This window comes from Leopardus geoffroyi, chromosome C3 (genome assembly GCF_018350155.1).
Source record: "Leopardus geoffroyi isolate Oge1 chromosome C3, O.geoffroyi_Oge1_pat1.0, whole genome shotgun sequence".
Taxonomy (NCBI): Eukaryota; Metazoa; Chordata; class Mammalia; order Carnivora; family Felidae; genus Leopardus; species Leopardus geoffroyi.
The window spans coordinates 34,129,622-34,141,586 of NC_059338.1; the positions used below are offsets into that span (position 1 = coordinate 34,129,622).

Below are 11,965 nucleotides of genomic sequence, written 5' to 3' on the forward strand. Positions count from 1 at the left end.
CCGACTTCGGCTCAGGTCATGATCTCACGGTCTGTGAGTTCAAGCCCCGCGTCGGGCTCTGTGCTGACAGCTCAGAGCCTGGAGCCTGTTTCAGATTCTGTGTCTCCCTCTCTGCTCCTCCCCTGTTCATGCTCTGTCTCTCTCTGTCTCAAAAATAAATAAACGTTAAAAAAAAAAAAAAAAAATTAAAAAAAAATTTAAACCAGCATATTAAAATATCAAAGAAAATTATCACATTGTATTAACCAATGTATATGTCTCTTATCTATAAGCAATTATTAGAGGATGAGGGGTTTTTCCTTCTTTTCAACAGGCAAGTGAACTTTGATCTCTTATGGTTCTATCTCCCTCTAGTGGTAGAAATGTATTTCAAATATTTGCACAATAAGGAAGGCCATCGTCCCACCATGAAAGATCAGAAGTGTCGCATACATAGGAATTACTGCGGCTGTTACTGTGTACGTGTCATCAGGGAGGAAATAATATTTTCTACTGTGTGACAACTTTATTTAAATTTTACTTTATTTGAATTAGTAGCGTCAAGTTTTCAAATGGTAACAAGATCCTTTTCTATAAAGTCTAAAATTCTAATATAAAAACATATTCTCAGGTCGGTCTCAACCTAAATTGTAGAGCTGAGGTTATTCACACTTACATATCGCTCTCAGACTTTCTTAAAAATAAAAAGCTTTCAGTATAAAATGTAGATACCTTTGTAATGACTCTCCTTCATTTACTAAGTGAATCTTTCTGAGCCTTCATTTCTTTATCTGTATCTCCAATCCTTCCTGCATTTATGCCCAGGATCTCACTCAACACCTCCCACAACTTTGTCAGGAAGATAGGAAAGGTGTTTAATGTCTTTGTCTTATGATGAAGGAAATGTGGTGTCAAAAGATCTTATAGTTTATCCAAACTCAGTAAACAAATGTCAGAGGTGGAAATGTACCATAGATTTCCTGATTCCAAATTCAGTGCTTTTTATAAGACCTCCCCTCACTTGCAATTATGATAATGAAGGGAGCTAATATTTGCACAAAGGCTTAAGTCCAATAGGAATATGTCATTATAAAATTACATAATAAAGAGAACAATGAGGTTTCTGAATGTGAGAAAGTAATGGGGAGATAAGAGAAGAATACTTCATGAAACTATATACATCAGGGGCACCTGGGTGGCTCAGTCGGTTAAGCGTCCGACTTGGGCTCAGGTCATGATCTCACTGTCCGTGAGTTCGAGCCCTGCGTCGGGCTGTGTGCTGACAGCTCAGAGCCTGGAGCCTGCTTCGGATTCTGTGTCTCCCTCTCTCTGACCCTCCCCCCTTCATGCTCTGTCTTTCTCTGTCTCAAAAATAAATAAATGTTAAAAAACATTTTTTTAAATAAAAGAAAAGTATATACATCAGGCTGAATTGAACTGCCCATCAAAATGAAAAATATCCAGGGGCTCCTGGGTGGCGCAGTCGGTTAAGCGTCCGACTTCAGCCAGGTCACGATCTCGCAGTCCGTGAGTTCGAGCCCCGCGTCAGGCTCTGGGCTGATGGCTCAGAGCCTGGAGCCTGTTTCCGATTCTGTGTCTCCCTCTCTCTCTGCCCCTCCCCCGTTCATGCTCTGTCTCTCTCTGTCCCAAAAATAAATAAATGTTGGAAAAAAAAAAAAGAAAAGAAAAATATCCAGAAATCTGGGAGGCTTTATATACATACAATCTGTACAAATATATATTATTCTACCTCCCCACACTTTTTCTACACCTTCTTCTTAAAACACCATGGGAGTGAATTACTGTCAAGTTAAGATTTCTGCCATGGATTAGAAGAACGACAAGGAGATGCTGCATAGTCCAACAAACATTTGGTTATAATGGCAAAAAGAGAGAAAGAAACAGGCTGAGCATATAGATTTGTTGGTTGTATTTATAAGGTGCCAGCTGTATGGAGTGTGCACGTGGGGCTGGAGGGTAGCTGCGAAGACCAGCTTGGGTTCTTCCTCTTTAAAAGTTCTTATTTCTCCTGTTCCTATGCTTCCCTTTCCTGTTTCATTCTGTTCCCATCAAAGCAGTTGTGGCCTGGGTAAAACAGTGAGACAACAGGAAAGGAAGAGAGACAAAGCTGGGTCACACCTTCTGTGATCCCGTCAAGGTTCTCCAACATCTGAACGAGTAGCCCCAAGCCCATCTGAAGGCCCACTGTACTTAGGAACCTGCCATACGGATTTGTAAAAAAAGCATATTCAGAACATATACTCTCCGTGGAAGAGTAACTGAATTGTAACCTCATTTTCTCTTAACTTCTGCCACTGCCCCCCCACCCCCCCTACCTCATGCCCTCCTTTAAACCATAATGAGAAGCAAAACCCAAAGATCTCATCTCAAGCTCGGTCTTCCCTCTCAGACGGTACTGAACACAGAGCGACTAGAATTCCTCGTGCTTCTCTTAATTCAACCAGACTCACTCAAAATTACTCACAGACTTTTACTTTAGAATAAATAGGAGGCCTGAAAGGGAGTGTGGAAACTTAAACTTTCTTCCTTCTTATCACGGGGAATAAGTAAGTACAAACTGGTCCATATCTATTTTCCTGCCTCTGGACAGGTTCCATTATGTCGGAACAAGTCACTTCCCAACCGGAAGTCAATACCTTAGTCAATTACCTTAGTCAATTACCTAAGTCAATTACCTTAACTGTCTTTCACAGGTGAGCCAGCTCTGAGCATGTTCTCCAGCCCAGCAGAGCTTTTGGGTTGTTCTGAAAAACAAAAACAAAAACAAAAACAAAACATTAGTTTTGGTGTCAGGAAATAAGATGGCAGGGCCAGCTGTCACTGACTTGTATGATCATCCGTCTTTCAGGACCTTAAGGCCCTTTTCTGCAAATGAAGCGAGTTAAACGGAAGAATAGCAAAGGTTTCTTCTAGAACTGGTAGACTGACTCTACAGTCTAATCAAGAGCTGGAAATTAATCCCTAGCCTTTCGTTCAAAAGTCCCTGGTACTAGAATGACTCAATTCTCTGGGCAATCTCTGCAGAAGAACCTGCTGTAAAAATAACTGAAACAAGTTGATGTAAGTTCTTCTGAGAAAGGATCCCTCCTTTCCTTTAGTTTAACATTCTGTCAGCAGAGTTAAGTTTCTGCCTTACAAGTGCCAAAAGGATAGACTCAACTCCAGGGACATCTCTACCTGCATCTGGAGAATAACCATTATCATTGCTGGTTTCCTTCTTTCTTTTTTTTTTTTTTCACATTAAAAAAAGCTTATTTATTTATTTTCAGAGAGAGAGAGAGAGAGAGAGAGAGAGAGAGAGAGAGGAGGAGAGAGAATCCCAGGCAGGCTCTGCACTGTCAGCGCAGAACCTGACTCTTGATCTCACAAACAGTGGTATCATGACCTGAGCTGAAACCAAGAGCCAAACACTTAACCGACTGAGCCACACATGTGCTCACCTTCTTTCTCAGTAAACTTTAATTTAAATTTTAAGATGTCCTGATACTCACAGATGTTTGGGTGCTTTTAGCTTTTTTCAACATACAGCTTGAGTTTTTTCTTTATGATTTCCTCTAGAAGCCCTCTCTGAAGGAGGGGTTGCCCTTGGGATGGAACACTGTCCTCAGTTTGGCAATAAGATCCGTTAAGTCTGTTCTGCTCAGCGCTGAGCCCGCTTTGTTCCTAAACCTGTCCTCACCCCTTGCTACTGCCCTTCCAGGGATCTTGGATCCTTTTGGAGAGAGGCTTTCCTAAGATCCTGATGTAGGAAGCAGGCAAGCAAATAAATGATTCCCCGGCTGTGCTTCTCGGGTTTTTCACATTAGTGTCATGCCCCCATTCTCTCTGTGCCCGCCTCTCCTTAGAAAAGTCTTCCGAGGGAATATCTAGAGTCCCAAGTTTTCCAAATGATTCATTTCTTTGCAAAAGCAACAAGAAGTTCCTCCTCCTTCGGGAAGTCTGGGGCAATCCAGTTGCATAAATCCCTAACTAAGGGTCTCTTGGGGATTTTCTAAAACTGAGGAGGAATGGGGTGCCTCCAACTACTCCTAAAGTCCTTGGCTGGGAGGTCAACCGGGGGCTCTTCTAGTCCCCACTCCATACATCTGTCCAGGAAGCACCGCCCCTTGTGGAGCTATAAGCAGCAAGTGTAAGGGGGTTTCAGAGCATCTTCCTCGCAGAAGGAGCCCTTGCACCCACATCTCACTCTGCTGTGGCTCCAGATCCCAAGGCTGTCCCTGGGTGGTTGAGTAACAGACTCCCAAGAGAGAAAGTGCCACCACTCACTCCTTCCAGACCCCCTACCCCCATTGGGAAGGCTTTGTTTCTTACACTGTTTGTTAGACATTTATTAGGCATTCTCTCTGCATCTTCATATAGCTAAATTATTTAACGACAACCAACAAAATTTAAAAGGATTGAATCCGGGGCACCTGGGTGGCTCAGTTGGTTAAGTGTCCGACTTGGGTTCAGGTCACGATCACAGATTGTGAGTTTGAGCCCCGCGTCGAGCTCTGTGCTGACAGCTCAGAGCCTGGAGCCTGCTTCGGATTCTGTGTCTCCCCTCTCTCCCTGCCTCTCCCCTGCTCATGCTCTCTCTCTCTCTCTCTTAAAAATAAATATTTAAAAAATAAATAAATAAAAACAAATAAAAAATAAAAGGATTGGATCCATTTTGTCACTTCCTGCTTTAGCTAATTGAAGCATTGCTTCTTTGAAGAATTATATTTTTATTGAGCTTTTTTCTAATGCTGTATTTTCTTATCAGATTAATAGAGAAAATAAAAGATAGCTACCGGTTGAGGGGTTGTCTACCTACTTCAACATTCAACAGTTATCTTCAGTCAAATAAAAAGGATGAAATTTTGTCTTAAGTTTCATTTTAGAGAAGTTGAACTTAACAAATACAAGTTCTTAATAAAGTTTCAGAACTTTTCCTTCTGTTCTTTTCAACAGATACTTACTCAGCAATGTGTTAGGCTGGTGCTGTATCACGAGTCCGGGAGTATAGAAACTAAAATAACACAATCTGTGCTTCATATGTATTTTATAATCAAACAATGAATTCGGCACTAGCATCTAAATTGTCTTTGGAATGAAGCATGGGATAAAAAGTACATTCATTAAAAGTTAAAAAGGATCAAAATTAGAAAGGCATTTCAGTATAGGGGGAGGGGCCGAGATGGCCGAGCAGCATGGAAGGTTTTTTTTTGCCTCTCTCATCCCTGAAATGCAGCCAGATCAACACCAAGCCATCTTGCACACCTAGAAAACTAAGGTGAGGATTAACACAACAATCTGCACAACTTCAACCACAGAACTCAGCAGGTAGGTGGCATGGAGAGGTGAACTGGGGGAGAGAGAAGCCACAGAGGGTAGGGAGCTGTTTTTGCTTGTGGGGAGAGGATGGAGACAGGGGGGAGGGTACAGGACAAACACCCCCCATGAAAACAACTGGAGAGAAAGAGAAAGAGTGGAAACACCCACAATGAATTGAACAAGAAAGGGAGAAATGAGAAAAGAGAGTACCTAAATACCATTGAGAGTACCATTAAGACTCTATAAACCGGGGAGCACAGAGTCTGAAACTCTGCAGCTTGATACTAGGTGGAGCTCTGGTGGGGAGGGCAAATCCCCAGGAGCAGACAGTGAGGTCTGAGGGGTCCTCGGGCCACATGGGGAGACGCAGTTCCCCTGCTGGGAGGACATTTGGTAGAGGCTGTGTGGCATCCCTACAGGCAAAAGTCCCAGCAGAACCTGGAGAACAACCATGTTCACTGGTGTTGGAACAAGGACATTAAGGATGAAGCCTGGTGCCAGATATGTGTTGTGATTTACCATAATTCCTGAAATGCTGCTGCTACACCATTGTGTGAATTTTTTCTGGGGTGAGCTGACACCCAGCCGCAGTCTCTGGGCATCTGCAGCAGCCCAGTTGTGTAAATGTTCCTAGGGGAGGCGCGGGCATCCAGCCATTGCTGGATGAGACCCTCCCCCAGAGGGTCTGAGCATGTCAAAGCCACAAGGCCTCAGAAGTAAGGAGTTGGGAAAGACAGTCCCATCTGAGATAAAACTCGGGAGGGAGGTGCCACTTGGCAGGCTGATGGCTTGGTCACAGACAGTGTAGAAGCATGGAGTGGATGGAAGCCAGAGACAAAGGAGGGGTGGCTTGACTGCTGGTGGGCGAGAGCACAGAGTTCTGATACTAGAGACTGAGTAGCTGGGTAACACCATTTTCACCTCTCCTGCGCATGCGCATACATGTGTCAAACTGATCCACCCCAGTAAACTAAGCAGCGTCATCTAGTGGAGAATGGGGCCATTACACCAAGCCCCATTCAACTGGGGCAACGGTGCTCTAGAGGAACACTACAAGTCTCTGCCTGCTTAGTTACAGACTATAAAGTGCCTCATAGTTTGACTTCTAGGGGAAACTGGATGTAATTTCAATCGTATTTCATTCTGTTAGCTGGTCCACCTATTCAATTTTTTTTCTTTGTCTTTTCTTTCCTTATTCTTGAATACAGAGAAAATTTTGTTTTTATTTTCCAATTTTATAAAAACGTTTTTATTCAATTTTTTTCTACTATATTTTTTACTTAAAAATTTTTTTTAAATTCTATTTTACTCCTTCATTTTATTGTATTGTATTCATTTTTTTTTAATTTTCAAAGGTTTTCCTTTTTTTTCCTTTTTATTCTTTTTTCTTTTCCTCTTTTCTGTATTCTGTCAAGCTTTTGTCAACAACCAGAACAAAATACACCTAGGATCTGGCATCCTTTATTTGATTTTTTTGTGTGTTGTTTTAAATTTTTATTTATTTATTTATTTATTTATTTATCATTTAATTCTTTGTCTTCCTTCAAAATGATGAAACAAAGGAATTCACCCTAAAAGAAACAACAGGAAGAAAGGACAGCCAGGGACTTAATCAACATAGATACAAGCAAGATGTCTGAACCAGAATTTAGAACCACGATAATATACTAGTTGGGGGTTGAAAAAAGCATAGAATCCCTTTCTGAAGAGATAAGAGATGTAAAATCTAGTCAGGATGAAATTTAAAATGCTATAACTGAGATGCAATCTCGAATGGCTGACACAGTGCAAGGATGGAAGAAGCAGAGCAGTGAGTGAGTGATATAGAGGACAAACTTATGGAGAATAATGAAGGAGAAAAAAAAGAGCACAATATAATAATTAGAGAACTCAGTGACTCATTAAAAAGGAATAACATCCGAATCATAAGGGTCCCAGAAGATGAAGACAGGGAAAAAGGGGTAGAAGGTTTATGTGAGCAAATCATAGCAGAAGATTTTCCTAACCTGTGAAGACACAGACCTCAAAGTCCAGGAAGCACAGAGAACTCCCATTAGATTAAACAAAAACCAACCATCAACAAGGCATATCATAGTCAAATTCACAAAATCCTCAGACAAAGAAAGAATCATGAAAGCAGCAAGGGAGAAAAGGTCCTTAATCTACAAGGGCAGACAGATCAAGTTAGCAGACCTATCCACAGAAACTTGGCAGACCAGAAAGGAGTGAAACAATATATTCAATGTGCTGGATTGGAAAAATATGCAGCCAAGAATTCTTTATCCAGCAAGGCAGTCATTCAAAATAGAAGGAGAGATAAAAAGTTTCCCAGACAAAAACTGAAGGAGTTCGTGAACACTAAGCCAGTCTTGCAAGAAATTTAAAGGGGGGCTCTCTAAGGAGAGAAAAGACAAAAAAAAAAAAAAACCCAAAACAAAACAAACAAAGAAACAAAACCAAAAAAGGCTAGAAAGAACCAGAGAACACCACCAAAAACTTCAACTCTACAAGCAACACAATAGCAATAAATTCATATCTTTCAGTACTAACTCTAAATGTCAGTGGAGTAAATGCTCCATTCAAAAGACATAGGGTAACAGAATGGATAAGAAAACAAGATCCATCTATATGCTGTTTACAAGAGACCTATTTTAGACCTAAAAATACCTTCAGATTGAAAGTAAGAGGATGGAGAACCATCTATCATGGTAGTGGCCACCAAAAGAAAGCTGGAGTAGCCATACTTATATCAGACAATCAGATTTTAAAATAAAGACTGCAACAGAGATGAAAAAGGGCATTATATCATACTTAAGGGGTCTGTCCACCAAGAAGATCTAACAATTGTAAATATTTATGCTCCAAACATGAAAGCACCCAAATGTATAAATCAATTAATCACAAACATAAAGAAACTAATTGAAAATAATACCATAATAGTAGGGGACTTCAATACCCCACTTACAACAATGGACAGATCATCTAAGCAGAAAATCAACAAGGAAACAATGGCTTTGAATGACACACTGGATAGGATGGACCTAACAGATATATTTAAAACACTTAATCCTAAAGCAGCAGAATACACATTCTTCTCAAGTGCACATGGAACATTCTCCGGAATAGATCACATACTGGGATACAAATCAGCCCCTCAACAAGTACAAAATGATTAAGATCATACCGTACATATTTACAGGCTACAATGCTATGAAACTCAAAATCAACCACAAGAAAAACTTTGGAAAAACAACAAATACTTGGACACTAAAGAGCATCCTACTAAAGAATGAATGGGCTAACCAAGAAATTAAAAAGGAAATTAAAAAGTACATGGAAGCCAATAAAAATGTCAACACCACAGCCCAAAACCTCTTGGATGCAGCAAAGACAGTCAATAAGAGGGAAGTATATAGCAATCCAGGCCTTCCTCAAGAAGGGAGAAAGGTCTCAGATACACCACCTAACCTTATGCCTCAAGGAGCTGGAAAAAAGAAAGCAAATAAAACCCCAAAGCAGCAGAAGATAGGAAATAATAAAGATTAGAGCAGAAATTAATACTATTGAAACAAAAAAACAACCCACAAAAAAGCAAAAACAAAACAAAACAAAACAAACAGTAGAACGTATCAGTGAAACCAGGAGCTGGTTCTTTGAAAGAATTAACAAATTGATAAACCGCTAGCCAGTTTGATCAAAAATGAACAGGAAAAGACCCAAATAAATAAAATCAAGAATGAAAGAGGAAAGATCACAACCAACACCGCTGAAATATAAACAATAATAAGAGAATATTATGAGCAATTACATGCCAATAAATTGGGCAATCTGGAAGAAATGGACAAATTCTTAGAAACATACAAATGATCAAAACTGAAACAAGGAGAAATAGAAAACTTGAACAGACCAATAACCAGTAAAGAAATTTTATTAGGAATAAAAAATCTCCCAAAAAACAAAAGTCCAGGGCTGGATGGCTTTCCAGGAGAATTGTACCAAACACTTAAAGAAGACTTAACACCTATTCTTTTGAAGCTGTTCCAAAAAAGAGAAATGGAAGGAAAACTTCCCAACTCATTCCATGAAGCCAGCATTACCTTGATTCCAAAACCAGACAAAGACCCCACTAAAAAGAACTACAGACTAATTTCTCTGATGAACATGGGTGCAAAAATCCTCAATAAGATACTAGCCAACTGGATCCAACAATACATTAAAAGAATTACTCACCACGACCAAGTGGGATTTATATCTGGGATGCAGGGTTGGTTCAGTATCTGCAAAACAGTCAGTGTGATACATCACATTAATAAGAGAAAGGACAAGAACCACAAGATCCTCTCAATAGATGCAGAGAAAATGTTTGACAAAATACAGTATCCCTTCTTGATAAAAACCCTCAAGAAAGTAGGGATAGAAGGATCATACCTCAAGGTCATAAAAGCCATATATGAAAGACCCACCACTAATATTATCCTCAATGGGTAAAAACTGAGAGCTTTCCCCCTAAGGTCAGGAACACGACAGGGATGTCCACTCTCACCATTATTATTCAACATAGTATTGGAAGTCTTAGCCTCAGCAATCAAACACAAAGGAATAAAAGGCATCCGAATCAGCAAGGAGGAAGTCAAACTTTCACTCTTCACAGACAACATGATACTCTTTATGGAAAACCCAAAAGATTGCACCAAAAAACCTGCTAGAACTGATGCATGAATTCAGCAAAGTCTGAGGGTATAAAATCGATGCACAGAAATCGGTTGCATTTCTATACACCAATAATGAAGCAACAGAAAGAGAAATCAAGAATCAATCCCATTTACAATTGCACCAAAGCCCATAAAATACCATGAAGAAAACTAACCAAAGAGGTGAAAAATGTATACACTGAAAATTATAGAAAGCTTATGAAAGAAATGGAAGAGGACACAAAAAAATGAAAAGTATTCCATGCTCTTGGATTTTATGAACAAATGTTGTTAAAATGTCAATACTACCCAAGGAAATCTACATATTCAATGCAATCCCTATCAAAATAACATCAGCATTCTTCACGGAGCTAGAACAAAGAATCCTAAAATTGGTACAATACCAGAAAAGACCCCAAATAGCCAAAGCAATCCTGAAAAAGAAAATCAAAGCTGGAGGCATCACAATCCCAGACTTCAAGATGCAAATAGAAATACCATACAACCCAACAATCGCTCTACTAGGCATTTATCCAAAGGATACAGGTGTGCTGTTTCAAAGGGGCGCATGCACCCCAAAGCTTATAGCAGCAGTATAGACAATAGTCAAAGTATGGAAAGAGTCCAAATGTCCATCGATGTATGAATGGATAAAGAAGATGTGGTATATATACACAATGGAGTATTACTCGGCAATCAAAAAGAATGAAATCTTGCCATTTGCAACTACATGGATGGAACTACAGGGTATTATGCTCAGTGAAATTAGTCAGAGAAAGACAAATATCATATGATTTCATTCATATAAGGACTTTAAGATACAAAACAGATGAACATAAAGGAAGAGAAGCAAAAATAACATAAAAACAAGGAGGGGAACAAAATATAAGAGACTCTTAAATACGGAGAACAAACAGAGTTGCTGGAGGGGTTGTGTGTGGGGGATGAGCTAAATGAGTAAGGGGCACTAAGGAAGATACTTGTTGGGATGAGCACTGTGTGTTTTATATATATCAGATGAATCACTGGAATCTTCTCCTGAAACCATTATTGCACTATCAGCTAACTAACTTGGATGCAAATACCTACATACATACAAACAATAAAAAGTGAAAGAGTATGATTCTAGAAAATATCTGACTTGAGAGGCAGTACGATGGAGCTCTTAAGACTACACATTCTTCAAGGCAGGATGGTAAACAAGACTGACTTTTGAAGCTTCCCATCCCAAGAAAAGGCTTAGAAAAACTGGATACAGGGGTGCCTGGGTAGCTCAGTTGGTTAAGCGTCCAACTTTGGCTTAGGTCACGATCTCACGGTTTGGAAGTTCGAGCCCCCATCGGCTCACTGCCATCAGCACAGAGCCCACTTCAGATCCTCTGTCCCCCTCTCCTTCTCTGCCTCGCCCCTGCTCTCTCTCTGTCAAAAATAAATAAAACATAGGGGCATCTGGGTGGCTCAGTGGATTAAGCCTCCAACTTTGGCCCAGGTCATGATCTCAGGGTTTGTGAATTCAAGCCCCGCGTCAGGCTGTGCGCTGGCAGCACAGAGCCTGGAGCCCACTTTGAGTTCTGTGTCTCCCCCTCTCTCTCTGCCACTCCCCTGCCCCTGCTCATATTCTGCCTCTCAAAAATAAGTAAACATTAAAAAATTTAAAAGAAAAAGAAAAAGAAATAAAACATTGAAAAAACTGGATACAATAAACTCACATTTCATTTTTTAAACAGACAACTGAGCTTGAAATTGAGACTAGGAAATCCCCAGGTAGAAGAAACAAATAGAATATTCAAAATCAATGCGGTGAGCAAGAGCTAAACCCAGTGACCTGTGGAGGAGCCAGAATGGAGTAAATCCCTATGGGAACCATGGTTTTAACACATACGAAGCTGTAGACTTGAGTCTGAAGTCCCAGGCAACATTGCCACGTAGAAATGGGCCCTTTCGTAAATCTGAGAGCCAGTCCATGAAATGGAAAC

The 11,965-nt window shown here is 40.3% G+C and overlaps 1 long non-coding RNA gene across 1 annotated transcript; it reads right to left on the bottom strand.

Moving 5' to 3' along the window:
* Positions 1–1,886: 1,886 nt before the first annotated feature.
* On the bottom strand, positions 1,887–3,262 carry LOC123587016. Its single transcript, XR_006707077.1, has 2 exons — positions 2,676–3,262; positions 1,887–2,064 (listed from the first exon to the last, which is right to left on the bottom strand). It is a non-coding gene; the product is annotated as an uncharacterized LOC123587016 (long non-coding RNA).
* Between the last annotated feature and the right edge of the window lie 8,703 nt (positions 3,263–11,965).